Below are 24191 nucleotides of genomic sequence, written 5' to 3'. Positions count from 1 at the left end.
AAGTTTTAAAAAGAGATGAGACTTGTGGAAAAGCTACGGGCCATCCTTCAAAGTTTAATAGGTGTTCTATCGATCAGTTTTTTGAAGTATATGATGTAAAACCTTCTAGAACAAAAACTAATAGTGACAACTTGGGTCTAATTTACTTGTATCAAAGACACTACATCTGCTTAGGGCCATATGTCATTAAATCTATCAATCATAGTTGTTCCATGATTATAGATTTTACAACGATCATGCCATTATGTGTTGATAATTTTTTTAAAATCAATGCTTATATATGCAATTTCAAGCATTGCCATAACTCACATAATTCTTTGAAGGGTTCTAGCTCAATGGAAGAGCACCTCCCTTACTAAGCAGGGGGTTGGTGGTTTGATTCCATTCTTTCCTAACACGAATTTATCAATGATATTGTAGTTTTATTATAATGAAATACTTTTTTATATTTTTTTATTTCAATGGAGAGATATTTTTCTAGATTCATTATTTTATGTTTTCTCTAAAGAGACAAAATTGATATTGTATTGTCTTTAAATATTATTTTTTATTGTCTCTAGAGAGACAATAACCAAGACTAAAGACATTTTGTCTCTGGATAGAAGAAAATGAAATCATCTCATAAGAGACAATAATACTTGTGTTATATATTGTCTTTATAGAGGTAATTATTTAAGACAATAATTTGAGACACCCGCTTAAAGATAATATTTAAGACAATACAATTTTATTTTGTCTCAAGTTAAGACAATTTACCCAAATATTGTCTCATAAGAGACAAAATGCTTGTGTTATATATCATCTTTATAGAGAAAAAATTTTATGACAATAATTTGAGACACATGGTTAAAGACAATATTTAAGACAATACAAAAGTTTTTTTTGTGTCTCAAGTTAAATTGTCTCAAATATTGTCTTAAAACCCCCCATTGTGTAGTAGTGTCCCAACTGAAATTGACTACGAAGATTGATCCTTGGTTATTCAACGCAAATGGGGTGCATCCACACGCATTATGTCTAAAAGTATGTTGGAAAAAATTAGGTTCCCTAAAATTTTTACTTCTTTCATCACCTTTCCTTCATCACCTCACAAGAATATGATGGTGACCCTTTGCAACGAGTTGGTTTCTACAAAATTACACTTATAGAAATTGCAAGGAAAATGATTAATTCATGCCCCTTTTGATTACACCATTTATTTTTTGGAAAAGCTACATGTGTGTTATGAAGGATGTATCCTTGTAATGGCCTGAAATTAAATATGAAAAATTATTGAATGTGTGTGAGTAGAATAATTTAGAAAAATGTCTTCCAAATCCATCACATGAGTGATTTTTTTACATAAATTAAGGCCAATAATCATTAAAATAATGAATATTTTAGTTAAATATGTTATATTCCATTTTCTTGATATGGTAAAAATGGATGGAATCTATCCATGGTAATTACATGGGATATTCCCATGGTATTTGCCTTTTTCGAGGGAAAATAACAAAATAATGTATTAAAGAGTCCATCAAGACTATTAAAGGAGATATGAGCTGGTAATTTGGATCATCATGAGTTATCTATCTATTTTTTCTTTGTTAAGAACTTGGCAAGACTAGTTCTAGTTTGATCCCAGGGACGAAAACCTTGTGGGTGTAATTTTTCTGGTGGATCCATAAAGGGTCCGGGATTCATAGTTCAGTAGGTCGATTTTTTTAGGTCCACAAGGGTTGTTATGTTAGTCATTCTCGCATGTATTATTTGCAGTTATTAATTAAATAAAGTGGTTGTATTTTCAGATCCCTTTCTGGTCATGTTCTTGCTGAAAGTTTATTTTAAGTAGAACACTAAAATGTGCTACATCTGTTATAATTTTTAATGTTTGGGATCTTACAGTGGTACAAGAGTCATGCATCATGCCAACCTGAATGGTTTTATTGAAAAATTCCAAGTTATCTGTAGGATGACTCAAAGGTTTCAGGCAGATAACTTCGGTGGAACTTATCCTTGCCCTATTTGTCATTTTTCCATCTTCGATAGTACTCGATATCACCCTAATTGGTCTCTTACCTTTCAGCTAATTATTTTCTAGAATTATCTTGTAACGAATTCGAGAGTTTATTATTTTGCTGGGCTCTATTTGATTGGATCTGTTGTACGAGATATCTAGATCTGCCCATTCATATTCAAGTTCAAGATCTAAATAAGTGGATATTGAACCCTTATCGAGGGAAATATGATCTCGTTAATATATCACTAAGGGTCAGACGTGGTTTTCAAAGGCATTGAATCAAGAAATCAGGCCACTCCTTGTCGTTTGGTATACTACAGATCACAATTTCTGGGGCAATATAGGGGCATTGAATTAAGAAGTTAATCCCCTACAGGGTAATTGGATATCATGCTATCATTTCAGAGCATTATTTTCAGTTGTGGGACTAGTTAAGTTTCCATCACACAGACTTTAAGGGACAAGCAAACGTGGAATTTCGTGAAATCAACTTTGTGCAGGCATCAAAGGGCCAAGAAACCAGTCACAACAAGTCTAGGATGGTGGAGCCTCCCACGAAGGGAACACGGGTATTGGAAAACCATGTCGAAGTCAACACATTAAATCTGGGTATGTGGGCCGAACAACCATATAACAATTATGTTGAAGAAAGCATGGTGTATCCTCCCATGAAGGGAACATAGGTATTGGAAAACCATGCCTAAGTCAATATATTAAATCCGGGTATGAGGGCCGAACAACCATATAAAAATTACGTTGAAGAAAGAATGGTGTATTATTTTAAAGGGGCATAAAATATTGAGCCATTAATTCGAATGGGAGAGCGAGATTTAAAAGTTTCACAAAGAGGAAAATATTATTATTATTATTATTCAAAGGTTCATTATCCAAGGGTTTAAAGGTTTATTGACGAGCCTCCAAATCCTCCAAAAGGGATAGAACATCTCAATTATCATCTCAAGTCGAATCCACGACCAGATTACTTGTGGAGAGAAATCAATTCGGTCTTGTAACCAAGGGATAAAAGTTTATGGTATATTATTTCTACTAAAACCTTGCCCGACGTCATTGATTTTTTTTGGACGTGGATATATGCATTTAGCAAGTTGAAATGTCTAGAAACCCATTACGCAACAACAAACTAAGACATGCTCTTATTCTGGGCATGTTAGTTAAGCAAAGAAAACTTATCTTGAGGATCCGTGTTCAGGAAGGATTTCCTGTGCATATTGGAGGCTCCAACTTGCAAATATAGAAATCACAATAGATCAATTTCATGCACAATTGTTGTAAGGGCCGAAAGCCATCACTCCAACACTATGGACTAGAATTTTACAATTTGAGTTTTTGTTGCAGTTGTGCCTGGATGATTCCCTAATGAACCAGAATATGTGCATGAATAATATTGCCTATTTGACTAATTATAGGGCCCCGATATTTCACCACAGGGGTTCGCATTCTTTGGAAGGTCATGGGGCCATTAAAGATCATGTTGAGAAGTTATAAGTGTTAGAAAATCAGAAAGGTAGTAAATATTTTCTTGTTCTTGATATTTATTTGTGATGTTTCTTATTAGTACGATTCTTTATATCTTCTTCCATTAGTTCTCAAGAAATTACCAAAAGTAGCAACATATAAAAAAATGGACACCAAATGTAGGCATATGCAATGAAAAACCCCCTTCGAGGGGAAAGCCTAGTCAAGATAATTCTTCATTTTAATAGTATTCTTTGAGATTCTTCACGCTAAACCGAGACCAGACCTTCCCTCCACACCAAGTCATCCTCCCAAAATTTCGAGCTTTTCCTAGCAGCTTCGACTATGCAGCATCTTACGACAACTCGCAGCTTTTAGCAATAGTGAAACTTGGAAGACCTCGATCTCCCAATCTAGGGCATGCAACAAAGAGAGATAGACCCAAAAATTTCGATTTCCCTTATCTCCTTAGGTTTCCCCAAACTCACATTCACTTCGGATTCCTAGCAACAAAATTTTCACCTTTTCCCATCTACAAGAGAACTTCACACTTCTGCCCAGCAACAAGAGATTTTCACACTTCTTCCCATCTACAAGAGAATTTGAACTTGATAAGAGAATGATGCTTAAAATGAATTTGATGACCTTCCTTTTATAGGCTTCTTGTGGGTTTTAATAGGGGTCCTTAGACTATCTTTATCTTTTCTTAGGCCGACATGGAGTGGATGTTAGTTAATTCATATTTGACTGAGTACTTAACCTTTTTACATGATTCAAAAGCCCAGGAAGTGTCTCTTTAAATGTATAATGACTCTATAGACTTAAAATAAAACCTAGAAGTACTCAATGAGGAATTTTACCTAAAACATGGTGACCCAATCATGAAACTCATGCTTTAATAAGTCACAATAAAATTAATAACAATTATTTTCTTTATTCTTTTGACAAGTACATTGCATAATGACTCATGTAAATTATTCAATATTGAACATAGCTACATTTTCCTACACTCCCTCTTAGCTAGGGAGGTATTCATACAATGGAAAATCTAAAACTATATGAACCATGAAGAAATTTAGGCACTGCAATGCCATGGACTAGATTCCTAACCACAAAAGTCTGTTCAAATAGTCACTCAATAGTTTAGGGACCAAAATTGCCATGGACTAGATTCCTGACTAAGGAAATCTATCCAAATGTTACTAAGATGGACTCAAGATTTCAGCCCCTTTAAGTACCCTCATGCTTACTTTGCTAACCATCAACCCAAAAATCCATGTGTGTATCCACAACAGAACCTAATAAGCAACACCATTCCTCCAACTTTGGAACTCAGACATCAACACAAAGTGTAAGCTAGATGTCTTCCTAGGCAATGCTTCACTCACAAAGCCTCATCACCCCTTGATCCAATAGATGAAGAATGACCAATATCTCCCAATTAACCTGATTACTAACCATCATGCTATCAACACCTTCAAGATATTTTACAGGTACAAACACAACCGCAATCAATAATACTTTCATATGTACATAATCAAATACAAACATTCAGGATATTCCAAACAACAAATGTTTCTTCTCAAATTTCCATGGTAGGACTATCAACCGAATATTTTATAGAAGATTCCTCAATTATACATTTTTATTCCTACTTCATATGCAACAACATATAATTCAATTGATCTTGCTTGCCTTATTTCAATAGGACCTTAGAATGCATTTTCCAATTTCCTTCTCCTATTCATGGCCTTCACTAAAACTTATGACTGTTAGTTTTGGTCTAGTGCATGACACATGAAGAAGATAATCATATATGTCACTCCCTATTAAACAGAGAGGATCTACTCATTCCTATACAAGGAATCTTCTCAACCATCTTCTTATCCTAGGGAGCTTCAAGCTCCCTCTTAACCCAGGGAGATTTTATCTAGACTCCCTCTTAACTTAGGAAGTTCTAATTCTTTTCTTCATCGTAGAATATTTTGCGGCCTCCAACCATTTCATTAGAGTTACTATCATCCCCATCATCCTTATCAATGAGAATCTTCACCAAATTGAAGATTGTATACCTGCACAACTTAGATAGCAAGTACAAACAAATCTATAGAAGCATGAAGTCATCCATACGAGAATAAGGAAATAATTTCAACTTTATACATATCAGATACCCAAACTTAGTTTCATAAGAGACATATACTCTTCAATATCTTTCTAGGGACATAGTCACAAACCATAGACTACTTAAAAATAACTTTTATTCCTTCTAGGGTTTCAATGTGTCTTCAAAGGTACAATGTACCTTACTACAACATATATCAGACCCTAGAAACCATTCACACAAATATAGATCTACAAAGAATATAACAAGATTTCAAAATACATATGTTAGAATTCACACTAGGGATTTATACAAATCCTAGATTTCATACAAAAGAATCGATCAAAGTTGATCACAGCTTAGTCATTAACTTGACCAGCTTCCACTAGGGTTAGTTGCAATCCCTAGATTTTCAATCAACCATCAATCATTCATTAACTTGAGTAACTACCACTACGATTAGTTGCAAACCCTATATTTCCTATCAATCATCAACCTCAACCAAAAAATTAACTTTTAACAATCTTTCACAAATCTCAAATTATCATATCGTCATCATATATGGGATATTTCTACTTTGACTAAGGTTTAACTCCAAAACCCTCGAATTCCAATTTGACAATATCAACAATCATACACAAATCTCAAATCATAATATTTCATAGATTTTCCTTTGAAAAAGGTTTAACTCCAAAACCATAGAATTCCATAATCTCAACAATCATTAAATACATAGACCTCACATTGTTATATTTCACACTAGACAATGTTACTACTAGGATTTAACTGCAAAACCCTAGATTTTAATTTTCAACAATCACTTATTACATTTCACATTGGTATATACTAGACAATTTAACATCACGAGGGTTTAGCTATAAAACCGTTGATTTCCAAATATCATCATCCTAGAATCTCATACAAGGACTTCCTTTAAGTGCTAAGACTTATGACCATCAATAACTAGGTTAACACAAATATCTAGGAATTCATAATCATTCATAATCATATGTCGAACAGTATTAATACATCTAACCTAGACCAAGCTAGGGATTCAACCAAGAGGACAAATCTATACATGCCTAGATTTCATCATCATGAAAATATGTTTCATATCATGTGTTAGTCAAACCCAACTTCACCATGATCAATAAGAGAGACAAATAACCATCTTGATTACACTTGTGTTTGATTAGAGAAACACATATACAGAGGAAAAATTTCTAAGACAATATAAGGGTCTTGCTCACGCATTCCACGAAACCCGAATGAGCTAGGGTTCCAATGTAGAAACATAGAAAACCCTATATTACCAAAACTTCAAAGGTTCTAGGATTTTAGAACTTATCACTCAACCCTAACAAGTTAGGATTTTCCGATCATACCAAAGTCCCAAACATGAAATCATCAATAAAACTTCAACTAGCATTTCATAATATCCCTAAGAAGTTTAGGGTTATGGACTCACAGTAACATAACCTTCAGTTAGAGTTTTCTAGAAATTGTCTTGGGTTCGACAAAAATAGTTAAGAGTGGGGTGGGTATACTTATCAAGATATGAATCACCTAAACAAGAATCACTAAGATTCAATACAACTAGTCATAAAAAAGTTTGTAATATATCATAAAATGAATAATCCTTTCAATCAATGTATTCAAAGCATACCTTTATTTCTTGACTAATCTTGTCTTGAGAGATCCTCCTTCTTGTAGATGTTTCCCTAATCAAGAAAACATAGGTAGAAAGGTGATTAGTAATTTATATAATCAAAACTAAATGAATACATGAACCCAAAACTAAAATACATGAGATACTTATATTTGCGAGTTGTTGGGGGCTTCCCCCAAAGCTTTAGGGATACATACAAACTTATAAAAATAATACAACAACATCTTTTTCAAAATATGTTAGAAACCTATAAATTATAAAACCTATAAAAAAAGATATATAAAGCTACAAACAAAGTACTTAATAGTGTAATTCCCTAATGTTGGGTTCTTCCAGCTTGACTTTTTGAGTCTCCTTCTACAACAAGGTTGGATTTATCCCTTCTACAATTAGATTCATGGCCACCAATTTTAATTCCCTGTATTTCACTTTGTCAGCATCACTGGCTTCTTCTGTAGGATTTTTTACACTTCCTCTTACCAAGTCCATCACCTTATTACGTTCAAGGATTAGGTTAATCCTTTTCTTCCAGGACATGACGTTAGAGGCTCCTTCAAGTTTATTCTCACCCTTGGTTGAGCTATACATCTTCATTGAATATAATAGACTCCTTCCCTCATATACTATTTATGAATTGAGTAAGTGCTTGAGACTTCCTTTTTCTTCCTTCTTCACCAAAGATCTAATACCATGTTAAAGAATCAGAAAGGCAGTAAATATTTCCTTGTTCTTGATAATTACTTGTGATGTTTCTTATTATTACGATTCTTTATGTATTCTTTCTTTACTTCATCATGAAATTACCAAAAGAAGTTGCACATAAAATAATAGACACCAGATGTGGTCACATGGCATGGAAAAACTCCTTCGAGGGGAAATCCCAATCAAGGTAATTCTTCCTTTCAATATTATTCTTTGATATTCTTCGCACTAGACCAAGACCGGACCTTCCCTCCACACCAAATTAGCCTTCCAGAATTTTGAGTTTTTCCCAACAACTTCGACTATGTGGCAACTTACGACAATTGGAAACTTCTGGTAATAGTGAAACTTTTCTAGTCAACATTTCGAACCTACTAATGAGGTTTATCTTAAGGAACAAGGTGAAAAAAAAGATCAATGAATGTGATTAAACAACAAGGAGATGCATAAGGTTCCATAATTAGGCATTAAGAAAATAATATTATTTAATAAAAAATAACCAAAAGGGCTAGTTTTTTAGATAAGAAATTGTAACCAAAGAAGTCAAAGGGGAGAATTGAATAGATAATTAAAATTAATTATTAATTAAAAATAATATTAATATTAATATTGAAAAACTAATTTGGCTATAAGAAATTTTGTATAATGGAATTAATTTCACAAATTAATAAGTGATTATTATAAAAATGGTTAAAATGAAAATAATTAAAAATGATTAATTGATTATTATTAGAGAGGTTATTAAACACACACACACACACACACACACACACACACATATATATATATATTATAAAAGGGAGGAAGAAAAAAATCATAAAGAAAGGGTCGCTGTTAGGTCGCTATAATACTAGTGATTTCCCCATTACTATTGTCATTGTATCCCTTATTGTTATTGTTGTGCCCCTATTGTCCCCATATTGTTATTATTGTGCCTTTATCTTATTATTGTTAGGTTGACTTTGGTTATATTGTGACACCTTAGACTCCTATATATATATAATGGAGGTTTTTTCATTTGAACCATCTAAGAATTATTCATTTGTGTAATGCAAATAAGGTTGCCCCCTCGAAGAGGCTTATTTCTAAGGCGTTGGTCTATCTTTTCTATATTTTTTTGAGTTGGTTTCATAACATTTGGTACCAGAGCTTTTAATTCTAGGGTTTTTCTACTCCAAATAGGGCATCATGGAATTTTCGCTATAACGTTTTTTCAGCGACATTCCAAAAGCCAAAAAAGACCCATTGGAGACGAAATCTCACTCAACCTTGGGCCCGAATTTCAAATCTTGAATCGCTACATTTTGTAGGTTTTAACCCTATATAGAAATTACCTGCATACAAATTCTAAGAAACACAGAAAATAAACAATGTGAGAGCATAACACATAAAACACATATACACATAGATTTTCCCCTAGATCCCAAAACTAGGACTAACAACTTGATTTTTCATTATGTTCCCTTCAATGTTATAATACATATTTATACATGCCGAAGAATCGATTACCATGGACTGAAAACCATCGTGTCCAATACCATGGATTGAAAACCATCGCGTCCAAAATCATGTGCAAAAATCATGCAGAAAACCATAGGTGGGTCCGCCCAACCTAACATAGGGTGCGGGTGCCCCTCAAACCCCCTGTGACCTCCCCCCCAAACCCTTGGTTAACTATGTGGGCTAGTCCTGGAAAGAATATAACACAACCCAACATTCTCCCACTTATTGTTTTCTTTCCACAGGGGGCCACAAGAGAGCTTAGTTATTCATCTAGCCCTGCAATGCCCATTGTTTCTCTACACCAACAGAACTTCTCAGAGCTCACAGATTTTGTCAATGCATCTGCAGTATTCTTCAAAGTGTCCACCTTTACCAGCAACACCTTTTTTTCTTCTATCATATCCCTCACAAAGTGATACTGAACATCAATGTGCTTTGTCTTTGAATGACATGCAGGGTTCTTTGCCAAGAAAATTGCACTTCGGCTATCAGAGTCTATCCTTATAGCTTCCTGTACTAACCCCATACTTGAACACAATCTCTACAACCAAACTGCTTCCTTTCTTACATGAGTGGCTGCCATGTATTCTGCCTCTGTAGTTGATAGTGCCAATACAAATTGTTTCTTACTCATCCAACTGACTGCACCTCCAAATAGGTTAAACACATACCCACTTGTAGATCTTCTCTCATCCAGATCTCTAGCCCAGTCTGCATCAATAAAGCCACGAATATCCAACACTCTGTCCAATCCTGGTCTTCCTTGGTAGCACAAACGATAATCATTAGTGCCACGCAAATACCTGAAAACCTGCTTCATTGTTGTCCAATGCTCCTTCCCTGGTTTTGACATAAACCTGCTCAATACTCTCATTGCATGTGCAATGTCTGGTCTAGTATAGACCATTGCATACATCAGGCTACTGATTGCACTTGCATATTTAACACAGGACATGTCGTCTTCCTCTTCTTGTGTCTTGGGACACTATTCAGCAGATAACCTCACACCTATAAGAATAGGAACCTTCATCGGTTTACTATCTTGCATATTAAACCTCTGCAATATTGTCTCGACATACTTCCTCTGGTTTAACTAGATCTTCCTCTTTGTCCGATCTCTTTTAATTTCCATGCCCAAAATATAGTTTGCAGCACCAAGATATTTCATGTCGAATTTGGAGGACAAATGGGTCTTCAAATCCTAGATAATTTCTTTGTCATTTCCAACCAGCAACATATCATCCACATACAAGACCATATAAATAACACAGTTGCCAATTAATTTAAAATACACATAGTGATCTGTTTTTCTTCTGGTGAAGCCAAGTCCCCGTATAAATGTATCAAATTTCTGATACCACATCCTTGGTGATTGTTTTAACCCATATAGGGACTTATTTAACTTGCATACTAGTTCTTTCTTACCCTTCACCGTAAAGCCTTCAGGTTGCTTCATGTAGACTTCCTCTTCCATATCCCCATGAAGAAATGTTGTCTTCACATCCATCTGTTCTACCTCAAAATCAAAAGCAGCAGCAACAGATAAAACTAATATAATAGAAGTTACCTTGGCAACAGGAGAAAAAATATCAGCAAAATCAATTCCCGACACCTGTGAATAACCTTTTGCTACCAACTGAGCTTTGTATTTCTCCACCTTTCCTTCTGCATTTTTCTTCTTCTTGAACACCCATTTGCTGCCAATGGGTTTCTTTCCAACTGGAAACTCCATCAGATCCCAAGCCTTATTTTTGTGCAAATATGCCATTTCATCAACCATGGCCTCTTTCCAGAGCTTTCCATCCTCTGAATCCACTACTTCCTTCACAGTTTTGGGATCATCATTAGTAACAGAAAAAGCAAAATTTGAACAGAAAGTAGATGGAATATACCTTTCTGGCTGCCTTCTTTCTCGAACTGATCTTCTCATAGCCAGAGTTTGTGGCTCTTCATCTTTTCATTCCTCCTCTGCTGTAGAGTCTGATTATTCCTCCCTTAGCTCAAACTCTATCTTCTCAGGTTCCTTTGGTTGGACTTCATGTTTAATAACATCTTTTACCTCTATGAACACCACATCTCGGCTATACACAACCTTCTGTGTGACTGGGTTCGAAAGCTTATGACCCATTAAACCATCCTTATACCCAATAAAGATGCACTTTTCAGATTTACTATCCAATTTGGTTCATTTCTCTTTTGGAACATGTACATATGCATCACATCCAAATACCCTCAGATGTGAAAGAGAGGGTTTCTTACCAGTCCATACCTGTTGTGGAGTCTTATCCTCCAACACTGATGAAGGCGATCTGTTGACCAGGTAACATGCAGTATCCACCACCTCTACCAAGAATTCCTGTCCTAACTTGGCCACTAAGCATGCTTCTTGCCCTTTCCATCAACGTCTTATTCATTCTTTATTCAACTCCATTTTGCTGATGTGTATATGGAGTAGTCTTATGTCGTGCTATACCACACTTCTTACAGAATTCTTCAAATTCCTTGCTGCAAAACTCTCCACCATTATCTGTCCTCAGCACCTTTATCTTCTTCTCTGTTTGATTTTCCATGAGAGCCTTAAATTCTTTAAACCTTTCAAAGGCTTCAGATTTCTTCTTAAGGAAATATATCCATGTATTCCTTGAGAAGTCATCTATGAATGATACCTAGTACATAGACTTTCCCAGTGATGGAACCTTCATAGGTCCAAACACATCAATGTGCACAAGTTCTAATATATGTTTCACCCTCTTACTACCAGAGGGGAAACTCACCCGATTCTGCTTCCCATATACACAATTTTCATAGAAATCAAAATCCAGAGAGCTATTAGTCATAACTTCTACCATACCTTTACCATGAAGTATTTGAAGGCCCTTCTCTCCAATATGTCCAAGCCTTTGATGCCACAACATGGTCTTCTCTCCAAAGACCACTAGATTTTCTGCTCCACTTTCAGGAACCACAAAACTGTTGTGGCCATCAATAACAGTTCTACCTTGTAGCTTATATAGAGTTCCAATTCAAACTCCCCAAATCAATACCAATGATACCCAAACCATTTTGTAGGTATCCTTCTTAAACACTATTTTTACTCTTGCATCATCCAACTTGCTTACAAAAATTAGATTTCTAGCCAATTTCAGGAATATGCAGAATACCCGGAAGTGTTCTAACCCTTCCACCTTGCAACTTTAACTTTACTTTTCTGCGACCAATGATTCTAGCCTTTCTATCATCCCCTAAGAATAAATCACCACCATCGTATTTCTCACAGTCACAGAACCACTCTCTATGCGGAGTGAAGTGAAAGGATGCACCTGAGTCAATCAACCATGCATCATGATCTACATGTGTACTTGAAGAAACCAAGTAAACATCCCCACCTTCATCTGAGGTTGTTTTCACCTTTGTAGAAGGAGCATCATAAGATCCCTTTCCTTTATCAAGAGCTTTAGATTTACAGTCCCTTCTGTAGTGCCCTTCCTTTCCACATTTCCAGCATACCACCTTTACAAGTTTTCCTGGAGATTTAGATCTACCTGTAGATTTAGATCTCCCACTCGATGACTTATTTTTGTTTCTGTTTTTGGACCGTCCTCGTACAGACAAGGCATCACCATTCTAGCTCTCCATATTATTTTGTCTCATCTCCTCTGTCAGCAAGGCTTAGACTATTTCATCAAACTGCAAGGCAGTTGCATTGCTACCTATTGTAATAACCAGACTATCGCATGAATCTAGTAGAGAACAGAACAAACTGATGCACTTATCTTCATCTGAAATTTTAATATCAATAGATGTTAACTGACTTACCATAGTATTAAATGCATTCAGATGCTCTATCACAGAGTCTCCATCCTTCATCCTCAGGTTATACAGCTTTTTCCACGGGAACAATTTATTCACAGAGACTTATATTGGTACAAAGTCCCTAACTTTTCCCACAAAGCCTTCATCGTAATTTTCCCTAATACATTCACCAATACTGAATCTAAGACACATAATCATATTGTGCTCTTTTCCTTCTGATCCAACTTCTTCCATTCTTCATTGGAAACTCCCGTTGGTTTAGTACCCGGATCAACTGCAATCCACTGATCTTTATCCACTAACAGATCCTCCAGCTTGAGTTTCCACAACTCAAAACTCTGACCATTAAATTTCTCGATCTTTATCGTTCCACTGCTAGCCATCTTCTTTCACCACCATAATCGATCTCGTAGGTCTCCCACTGAACAGGGTCTACCATAGGCCTGAGCAAAACCCCTGAGCAACAAAGGCATCCCGTTGAAGCCAAAATTCCTCTGATACCAAATGTAGGTTTTAACCCTGTACAAAAACTACTTGCATACGAATTCTAAAAAACACAAAAAATAAATAATGCGAGAGCATAACACATAAAACACATATACACATAGATTTCCCCTAGATCCCAAAACTAGGACTACTTGTTTGATTTTCATTATGATCATTTCAATGTTATGATACATATTTGTACATCCTGAAGCATCCAATACCATGGACCAAAAACCATCGCGTCCAACACCATGGACCAAAAACCACCGCGTCCAAAAACATGTGCAAAAATCATGCACAAAACCATAGGTGTGTCCACCCAACCTAACATTGGGTTCAAAACCAAAATTTTCTAGGGTGCTGCCCCGGACCCCATAGAGTGGGGTTATGGGTGCCCCTCAAACCCCCTGTGACTTACCCCCCTCTAACCCTCAGTTAACTATGTGGGCTATTCATGGAAAGAATATAACACAACCCAACATATTTTCGTAGATATAATCTGAGGAAGTTGTGGTTTTTGTAGACAGCCGAATTACATTCCATAACGGTGACCTTGGGTGTTGAAGAGTGCAACAAGAAATGCTAAAAATAGAAACTGCTAAAAATAGCACTGCTATAAATATCCTAGATAAAAATATCAGTGCATCCATTGGTGATCTTAGCAACAATGGGTGAAAAGTGAAAGTGCTAAAAATAGCTTTTCTAAAAATAGCATTTTGGGATCCCTTCTTATTTTAGTCAGTCCCTGGACTAAACATAGGAAGTAAAATTCAAATTTGATATTAACAACAAGTTGAAAATTGATTAATTAATTCATCTTGAGTTAATTGCTTAAGGAAAATCAAACTTGAAGTATATGTGAGGACATGCAACAACTTCTCCATTGATTGAGGGATTTATCCATTAGTTAAAGAGATAAGGATGAGTTGTAATCAGTTGGCTCAGTTAATTGAGTCAAGTCCAGTTAGATTAATTTAACAGTTTGTTAAATTAATGAGAGTTCAGTTCGTTAATTCTTGCATGCATGTAACTATTGTATTTCAGATAACTAAGTATTCACTCATGGATAACTCATGCATGTCAGTTCAGTCAGAGACCTAGTTGAGTTCAAATGGAGGGACAATGTACTATCAGTTGCAAGAATATTCTATTGTGAATATTCCTTGCATGCAGAACGAATATTATTCCTTGAGGATTGTGCAGTTGGACCTGAGGTTACAATGAGTGTGATGAGGCAAATTCATACATGTGATATCATTGGACCCCAATCAAAAATACGCAAGGAAATATGAGGCTTGGAGGGCTTGATGAAGATATATTCTATGTCTATTGAGTCTGTGAGCTGTATTGCTTGATTACAGAGAGAGCATGATAGCTTGAGAGCTAATTCTTTTCGTAACTTGCACAAGATTTCCACTTGTATGATAATATAGAGTTGGGGTTTTAGGTTGGTGCTTTCCCCAGTGATATATCTTCTATGTTATGGTTTATTACTTCTCATTCTCAGTTATATCTCTTCATGCTTGATGATGCTCATATTTGTTTAAGTTTTCAAAAAGTTTATGGTAGAAGTAGATCTAGTATTATGCTTTAGGAAATTGCATATATCGGGTGATCTATAGGTGAAAATTTTACATGGTATCAGAGCAAAGGTGATCAAGGAAGAATAATATACAAGCAAGAGAAGTTCGAAGTTTGGCTTATGAATACTGAATTGAGTTCTTATCACATATATTTCACCTATGGTGTTTAGTGGTTTACGACTCGAATATGCCCTTGATGGCAGTTCAAATTATATAGCCTGGAAGGATTGCATGGAGGTAGTATTGGAAGATAATGGTCTAAAGGACTTCGTTCATCAAGAAGTCCAAAAGCCGACTAATGCTACTCAACTGGGGGAATGGAAAAAGTGTGTGGCTAGAGCAAGGAGAATCCTCCTAGAGGGAGTTCAAGATCACATTGTCTCAAGCCTCCATGGGAAGGAGACTCCATTTTCGATGTGGAAAACATTGAATGATCTTTATCAGAATAGTAGTGATCAAAGGATGCTGGCACTGAAGGACAAAATTCAAAATATCAAGTGCAAAAAGGGTGACACAATCTCTACGTTCCTAAACAAGCTCATCACCTGCATGGATGAGCTTGCAAGCATAGGGGTCATGGCAGCTGATGACGACATGGTGAGTCTAGCACTCCTTGGTCTTCCTAAGAGCTGGCATAGCTACCAGGACTTGGTTAATGGAAGAGAGAAGCTGTCAGATTGGGAATGACTTTGGTCGGACCTAATGCACGAGGAGATAAGGTAAAGCACCAGGGATGGATCTTCATCAAAACAAGATGATGAAGAAAATCTAGCTTTAGTGGGTAAAGCTAGGAAAGGGAAAGGGAAGGCATCCCAATCCAAATCTTCTCATGGTGGGAAGAAGATTGAAAATTTGAAGGTGCAATGCTTTCACTGTCATGAAGTGGGCCATTATGCTATGAATTGTCCATAGAAGAAATCCAAGAAGGGTTCCTCAAAGGGATCTGATGGTGATGCACTAGCTTCACAGTTTTAGCTGGATTTCTCTCTTATCACATGCATGGTTTCATCCATGGTGGGATGTGTTTGGTACCTGGAAAATGGAGCCTCTTTCCACATGTCAGGTGACAAGAATCTTTTCAGTACCTTGGAGAAGAATGATCTCCAGATGCAGATTGAGATGGGCGACGATGGAATGTACTGTGTCTCAGGTAAATGTACAGTTGTGTTTCAAAGGGAGCATGGTGCTCCTCTCACCCTATCTACTGTTAAGTATGTACCGGTTTTGAAAAAGAATCTTGTGTATGTTTCTATGCTAGAAGATAAAGGCTATGATCTAGTCTTTAGTAAATGAAAAGTTTTCCTGAGGTATATCAGAACCGGATAGACCAAGCGAATTTGGATTCGAGTAAAGAATATCTACAAGCTAGAGGTAGAAGATTGTGCTGCACTGAGTTCCAAAGCAGAAGTGGTGCAAAGTCAAGATGTTGGCAAGCTATGGCATAGAAGACTAGGCCATTTGCATCACAGGGCCTTGAAGATCATGCAACAAATTTCTACCGGCTTACCCAAGGGAAAACTGGAGAAAAAAGACACATGCAAAGGATGCACCCTTGGTAAGTATGAAAAATCTTCCTTTCAGGATCAGGATAGTAGAGCTGGAGCAATCCTGGAGTGAGTTCACTCAGATGTATGTGGACCATTCTCTATAGCCTCCACTGCTAAACAAAGGTACTATGTTATTTTTGTTAATGATTTTTCTTGTAGATGTTGGATCTACTTTATGCAAAAGAAGGATCAGACCTTCTTGAGGTTTTGTGAGTTTAAAGCCTTGACAGAGAAAGAATCTAGAAAGAAAGTAAAAGCCTTGCGTAGGACAATGGTGGAGAGTATGTTTTCCAACAGTTTAAAGACTTCTGCACTGCAGAAGGAATTTAAACGGAACTGAAGGTACCCCATAACCCACAAGAGAATGGGTTGGCCGAAAGGAATAACATATCTATTGTGGGAGCAGCTTGAACGATGTTGCATGACCAAAGTCTACCACTTCATATGTGGGTTGAGGCATGCAATACAGATGTGTACCTTCAGAACAGAAGTCCTCATCGTATCTTGGGGATGAAGACACCTATGGAGGCGTTTTGGGGGAAGCGACCAGATGTGAGTCACTTCCGCATCTTTGGATCATTAGTTTACTGTCATGTGGCCAAAGATGCTCAGAAGAAGCTAGACCCAATAGTTGAGTTGGGGATACTTGTGGGGTACATAGATACACCCCACAACTATCGTGTGTTTCTGCTTGCCAATCAAAGGATTGTAGTGCATAGGGATCTGAAGTTCGATGAGAAGGGAGCCATGTGAGTGCCACTTGAGAGGGAGCTCAAGTTTCATGGAGTTGAGGAACTCTTATTTCCAAAGGAGTAGGACCCTCCTGATGATGTGGATCAGCCACATGTAGAGGATCTAGTAGTGGACACCACCACTTCTGGAGAGTTATCTAGAGACATGCGGAAATGCTTGCGGGAAGCTGACAAATTGATGCTAGATACAAGAGAGAATGTGGGGCAGCCATCCTCTCAGCATAGATAAAGGAGATCTCCTAAGAGATATATTGGCTACATGGCCCTGGTTGAGGAGTGTGTAGCGACCGAACCTTCTTCTTTTCAGGAGGCAGTGCAGCAACTAGTCTGGGTTGATGTAATGGTAGAAGAGTACAATTCTATCATACATAATAGTGTGTGGGATGTTGTCCCTAGACCTAGGGAAATGGTTAGTTCCCGATCACTTTATAAGGTAAAGCAGGCAGCTGATGGAAGTGTTGAGAAACACAAGGTAAGGATTGTTGCCTGAGGTTTCTCACAGGTTGATGGGATCGACTACGATGAGACCTTTGCTCCCGTAGCATCAGATCGATGCTAGATGTATCAGCTCAGATGGGTTGGAAGATCCATCAGATGGATGTGAAGACAACATTCCTCAATGGGAAGATTGAGGAAGAGGTATACATTGAGCAGCTCGAAGGATTTGAGACCTTTGATTTTGAGTTGCGTGTCTACTGCCTCAAGTGAGCACTATATGGGCTGAAGCGAGCACCCAATGCTTGGTATACTAGAATCAACATCTATTTCACCGATTTGGGCTTCACCAAGAGTGAAGCGGATGCAAACATTTACCACATCATGGTAGATGGTAAGCCATTGATTATTTTACTTTATGTCAATGATCTTATTTTGACAGTTGATGACCAGCTGATACAGTTTTGCAAGGATGACCTTGCAAGAGAGTTCAAGATGAAGGACATGGGCCTCATGCTCTACTTTATAGGCATGGAAGTGTGGCAGAAAGATGGAGAAATATTTGTGTCTCGAGGTAAGTATGCCAATGAGATACTCAGGTGCTTTCACATGGAGAAGTGCAAACACATGTAGACTCCTCTAGCTGGGAATTGGACGAAGGAGGATGCTACTTCAGGTGAGGAAGTCGCTGCTATTGTTTATTGGCATCTAGTGGGTTCACTTACATATCTAGTGAAAACACGACCCGACTTATGCTTTGCAGTGAACCAACTAATTCAATTTATGGTTTAACCTACCAAGCTATTTTGGAAGGTAGTGAAGCATGTGCTGAGATATCTCATAGGCACTACATAGTACGGATTATGGTACAGATGGACAGAGAGAGTGAAGTTGCAAGTCTTCAGGGATGCAGATTGGGTAGGTAGTCCATCAGACTGGAAGAGCACTTATGGAGGAATATTTAACCTTGTTTCAACTGCACTTTACTGGTATAGAAGGAGGCATAGATCAGTTTCACTTAGCTCAGCAAAGGATGAATACATGGCTACCAGTCAAGCAGCATCTGAGGCCATTTGGATGCGGAAGATTCTAGTGGGATTATTTGGTTAGATGATGGATCCTACAGTGATATACTGTGATAACCAGAGTTGCAAAAAAATCATTGAGAATCCAATGTTTCATGACAGGTCCAAGCATATAGATATCTGTTACCATCATCTACGACACTGTGCGGTCAAGAGGATCATGATGTTGTAGTATGTTTTGACCGAGGAGTAGGATGCAGATATTTTGACTAAGGCATTATCAAAATGCAAGTTCGATTTCCACAGAGACAGGATCAGGGTTACTGATAATCCCTTTCTTGTTGAGAGGGAGTGTTGAAAAGTGCAACGAGAAATGCTATAAATAGAAAATGCTAAAAATAACATTGCTATAAATAGCCTGGGTATAAATAGCAGTGCAATGATTGGTGATCTTAGCAACAATGGGTGAAAAGTGAAAGTGCTAAAAATATCTTTTCTAAAAATAGCATTTCAGGTTCCCTTCTTATTTTAGTCAATCCCTGGACTAAACATAGGAAGTAAAATTCGAATTTGATAGTAATAGTAGTTTGAAAATTGATTAATTAATTCATCTTGAGTTAATTAGTTAAGGAAAATCAAAATTGAAGTCTATGTGAGGACATGCAAGAGTTTCTCCTTTGATTGAGGGATTTATCCATGAGTTAAAGAGATAAGGATGAGTTGTAATTAGTTGGCTTAGTTAGCTGAGTCAAGTCTAGTTAGATTAATTTAACAGTTTGTTAAATTAATAAGAGTTCAGTTAGTTAATGCTTGCATGCATGTAACTACTGTATTTTAGATAACTGAGTATTCACTCATGGATAACTCATGCATGTCAGTTCAGTCAGAGACCCAGTTGAGATCAAATGGAAGGAGAGTGTACTATCAGTTGAAAGAATATTCTATTGTGAATATTCCTTGCATGCAGAAGGAATATTATTCCTTGAGGATTGTGCAGTTGGACCTAAGGTTACAGTGAGTGTGATGAGGCCAATTCACACATGTGATATCATTGGAACCCAATCAAAAATACACAAGGAAATAGGAGGCTTGGAGGGCCTGAGGAAGATATATTCTATATCTATTGAGTCTGTGAGTTGTATTGTTTGATTACAGAGAGAGTAGGATAGCTTGAGAGTTGATTCTTTTTGTAACTTGAACAAGATTTCCATTTGTATGATAATACAAAGTTGGGGTTTTAGGATGGTGCTTTCCCCAGTGATATATCTCCTATGTTATGGTTGATTACTTCTCATTCTCAGTTATATCTGTTCATGCTTGATGATGCTCATATCTATTTAATCTTCCACAAAGTTTATGGTAGAAGTAGATCTAGTGTTATGCTTTAGGACATTGCATATATCGGGTGATCTACAGGTGAAAATTCTACATAGGAAAAATCGTCATAATGTTGGCTCTGAGAATCAGATTGAAGTTTTGCAAGATGTTACAGAAAGGGGAAAAACTTTAGCATTTTGGGTATCATTTTCAGAACCTAAGGTTGAAACAGTGACCCACGAAAAATTGTACAAGTTTGCTCTACTGAACCAGTCTATACTCAGGTCATCGTGGGAGGTTTGGCATAACTCTTCATTGGGGAATCCAATCTTGCTTAGACTTGCGGGGTTAGAAATATTACTCAGAGGGTTACTGTAGGAAGAAATTTCAGACCTTGGAGATCCAAAATTACAAAGATAAATCATATTCAATATCGAGCTCCTACAAAGTGAGAAAAGGAGAGTAGTTTTTTTTAAATTTTTGCATAAGCTTGGTTTGAAAAATTATTTTGAAGGAATTCAAAGGGCATAGTGAAGCATTATTATCAGTGATTGATTCCCCAAAGAAAGAAAATAGAAACACCTAGTAAGCGACCTCAAAGCCCTAGCATGACTCATGAAGAAGAGGAAGAAATGCAACATGATATATCAAAATTACGAGACCAAGTGCAACAAATTTCACTCACACAAAAAGTAACAGAAGCTAAAATGGATGGTTTAAAGAAAGTCGTAGAAGCTAAGAGGAATGACGTAGAAGCTAATATGGATGGCATGGAGGCTAAGATGGATGACATGGAAGCTAAGATGGATGATTTACAGAAAGGCATGGAAGATTTGAAGGCAGATTTGACAATGTTTCTACAATAAATACTTACTAATGGCGAAAAGGTAGTAAAGGAAATTCATGATGAGAACAAAATAAATGTTAATCATGATTTCATATGCTTTAACTTTGGATCGAATAACCACCATGTTCCAAAGATCGATATGAGGAAGTTTGATGGTGAGGATCCCATAACATGGATACTAGAGATGGAGCAATTTTTCAATCTCCATAATGTGCAAAACACACAAAAAGTACGCATTGCAACTTTATATTTGGAGCCAAATTAGTTTTTATGGTATCAATGGCTTTCTTCTCGTAAACAAATTGCCACTTGGACTATTTTAACAAAAGAAATGATAGCACATTATGAGGATACAAAAAGAAACACTTTTCTTAGCCAATTGATAAATCTCAAACAAAAGGGTTCAATGAGGGAGCACATTGAGGACTTCCAAAAGTTGAATATAAGGGTAAAAGATATTTCAGAGGAGCATAGGATTGATATGTTTGTAGGGACTTTAAAAGATAAAATCCAACATGAGGTTCACCTTTGGAAACCAGATTCATTGGAGAAGGCATTCAGGTTGACAAGAAAAATGGAAAGCAAAATTATGCAACAAGGAAGCCTACCACTCACAGACATAAATATGGAAGTGTTGCTACCCCTAGCCATCCTTAGCCTACAATGTTGACACCACAACAATTGGAAGAAAAAAGAGCAAAAGGGATTTGTTATAGTTGTGATAGCAAATACACTAAAGGTCATACGTTTGCCGAGAAGATATTATTTTACATAGATTGTGAAGAGGAGGAAGAAAAGGAAAAAGAAACGTGAAAAGAAGAGGATATACACCAGGAACAAACCCTAGAAAAATAAGAAATGAATCCAACCATATCTTGGAATGCATTGGCTGGAATTACCACTCCTCAAACTATCAACATAGAATGAAATATCAAGAAGAAAAAGGTAATAGTCTTGATTGATTCGGGAAGTACCCATAATTTTATTCATTGTAAGATAGCCAAGGAATTCACTTTCTTACTATATCCAACACTAGAGTGTCAAGTGATGGTTGCAAGTGGAGGAACCATAAATTTCTCTAGAAAGTGCCATAATATCAAGCTATCCATGGGAGAATATGTATTGAATAGCCCAATGCTTTCCATTCCAATGGGTGGTGCTGATGTTGTACTAGGAGTCTAATGGCCACAATCCTTGGGTACAATAGCTTTTAATTTTCAAGAACCTTTCATGAAATTCTCTTTAGAAGGAAAGGAAGTTGAATTAAGGGGTGTCGCAGGGAAACCGAGAAAGATAATCAGCTCTAACAAAATGACAAAGCTTCTAAAGAAATAACAATGAGGCATAATTGCACAATTATGTTGACTAGAGGCTCCCACATCGAAATCATCCATTTCTCTAGATCTCTGAAAAGTATTGGACAATCATTCAAAGGTATTTGAGACTCTGAAATGACTCCCACCTATTCATGATCATGATCATGCTATTAATTTGATTCTAGGAAGTTCTCCTCTGAACATTAGTTATTAGAGATATCCTTATTTATAAAAGAGTGAAATTGAACGTATGGTTGCATAAATGCTAGAGGTTGGTATAATTCAACCTAGTCAAAGTTCTTTCTCTGCTCTAGTAGTATTGGTTCATAAGAAGGATGGATCATGGCACATGTGCCTAGATTATAGGGAGCTCACCAAGCTCAGTATTAAAGATAAATTTCCCATTCCTGTCATTGATGAATTGCATGGATCAATTTACTTCACCAAGTTGGACCTTCATTCAAGATATCATCAAATCAGAATGAAGACTAAAGACATTACAAAAAAAACATTTAAAACTCATGAGGGTCATTATTAATTTTTGGTCATGCCTTTTGGCCTTACTAATGCACCTTCTACATTTCAAGGTTTGATGAATTCCATTTTCCAACCCTTCCTTAGAAAATTTTTGTTAGTATTTTTTGACTATATACAAATCTACAACAGGTCTTGGAAGGATCATGTCCAACATGTTGACATGGTGCTCAAACTATTGGAGGAGAAACAATTATATGCAAAAACTCCAAATATTTCTTTGGACTACAAGAGGTGGAATATCCGGGTCATATTGTATGTCATGAAGGTGTTAAGGTAGACCCTAGAAAAATTAAAACCATTCAGCAATGGAAAATTCCCACATCCGTAAAGAATCTATGAGGATTTCTTAGTTTGATAGGGTATTATCACAAGTTTTTTAAGAATTATGGGAGAATACCAGCACCTCTAACAACATTATTGAAGAAAGATGCATTTTCATGGACTCTAGAAGCAAGGAAGGCCCTTGAACATCTTAAAGAGGCAATGTGCCAAGCACCAGTCTTAGCTAGACCGGACTCCACAAAAACCTTTATTGTGGAAAGTGATGCCTCAAGAAATGGAATTGGTGTTGTTTTAATACAAGAAGAAAGACCCGTTGCTTTCGAAAGTCGTCCAATCAAAGGAAAGTATTTACACAAAGCTATTTATGAGAAGGAAATGTTGGCAATCCTACATGCACTTAAGAAATGGCGACCCTACCTAATGGGAAGACACTTCAAGGTAAAAACATATCATGATAGTCTTAGATACTTTTTAGAACAAATATTATCTTTAGAAGAGTAGAAAAAATGGGTTACAAAGATGTTGGGTTATGAATTTGAAATCATCTATAGAAAATGGAAGAAAAATGTTGTGGCAGATGCACTGTCAATAAATGATGAGGATGTGGAAACATTTATTTGCACCATTTTTATTATCCAAGCAGATTGGACAAACAAATCAAGGGATGAACAGAAGAATGACGAGGAAATGTGGGCACTCATTCAAAAGATACAACAAGATCCCAATACATATGATACATTTAGCTAGAAAAATGATTCTTTATGGTACAAGGATCAGTTATACCTATGTAAGAATTCAAAA

Source organism: Pinus tabuliformis, chromosome 6, assembly GCF_031772625.1.
Source record: "Pinus tabuliformis cultivar Carrire ecotype Pingquan chromosome 6, CPIR1, whole genome shotgun sequence".
Lineage (NCBI taxonomy): Eukaryota > Viridiplantae > Streptophyta > Pinopsida > Pinales > Pinaceae > Pinus > Pinus tabuliformis.
This window is presented reverse-complemented; position numbering follows the sequence as displayed.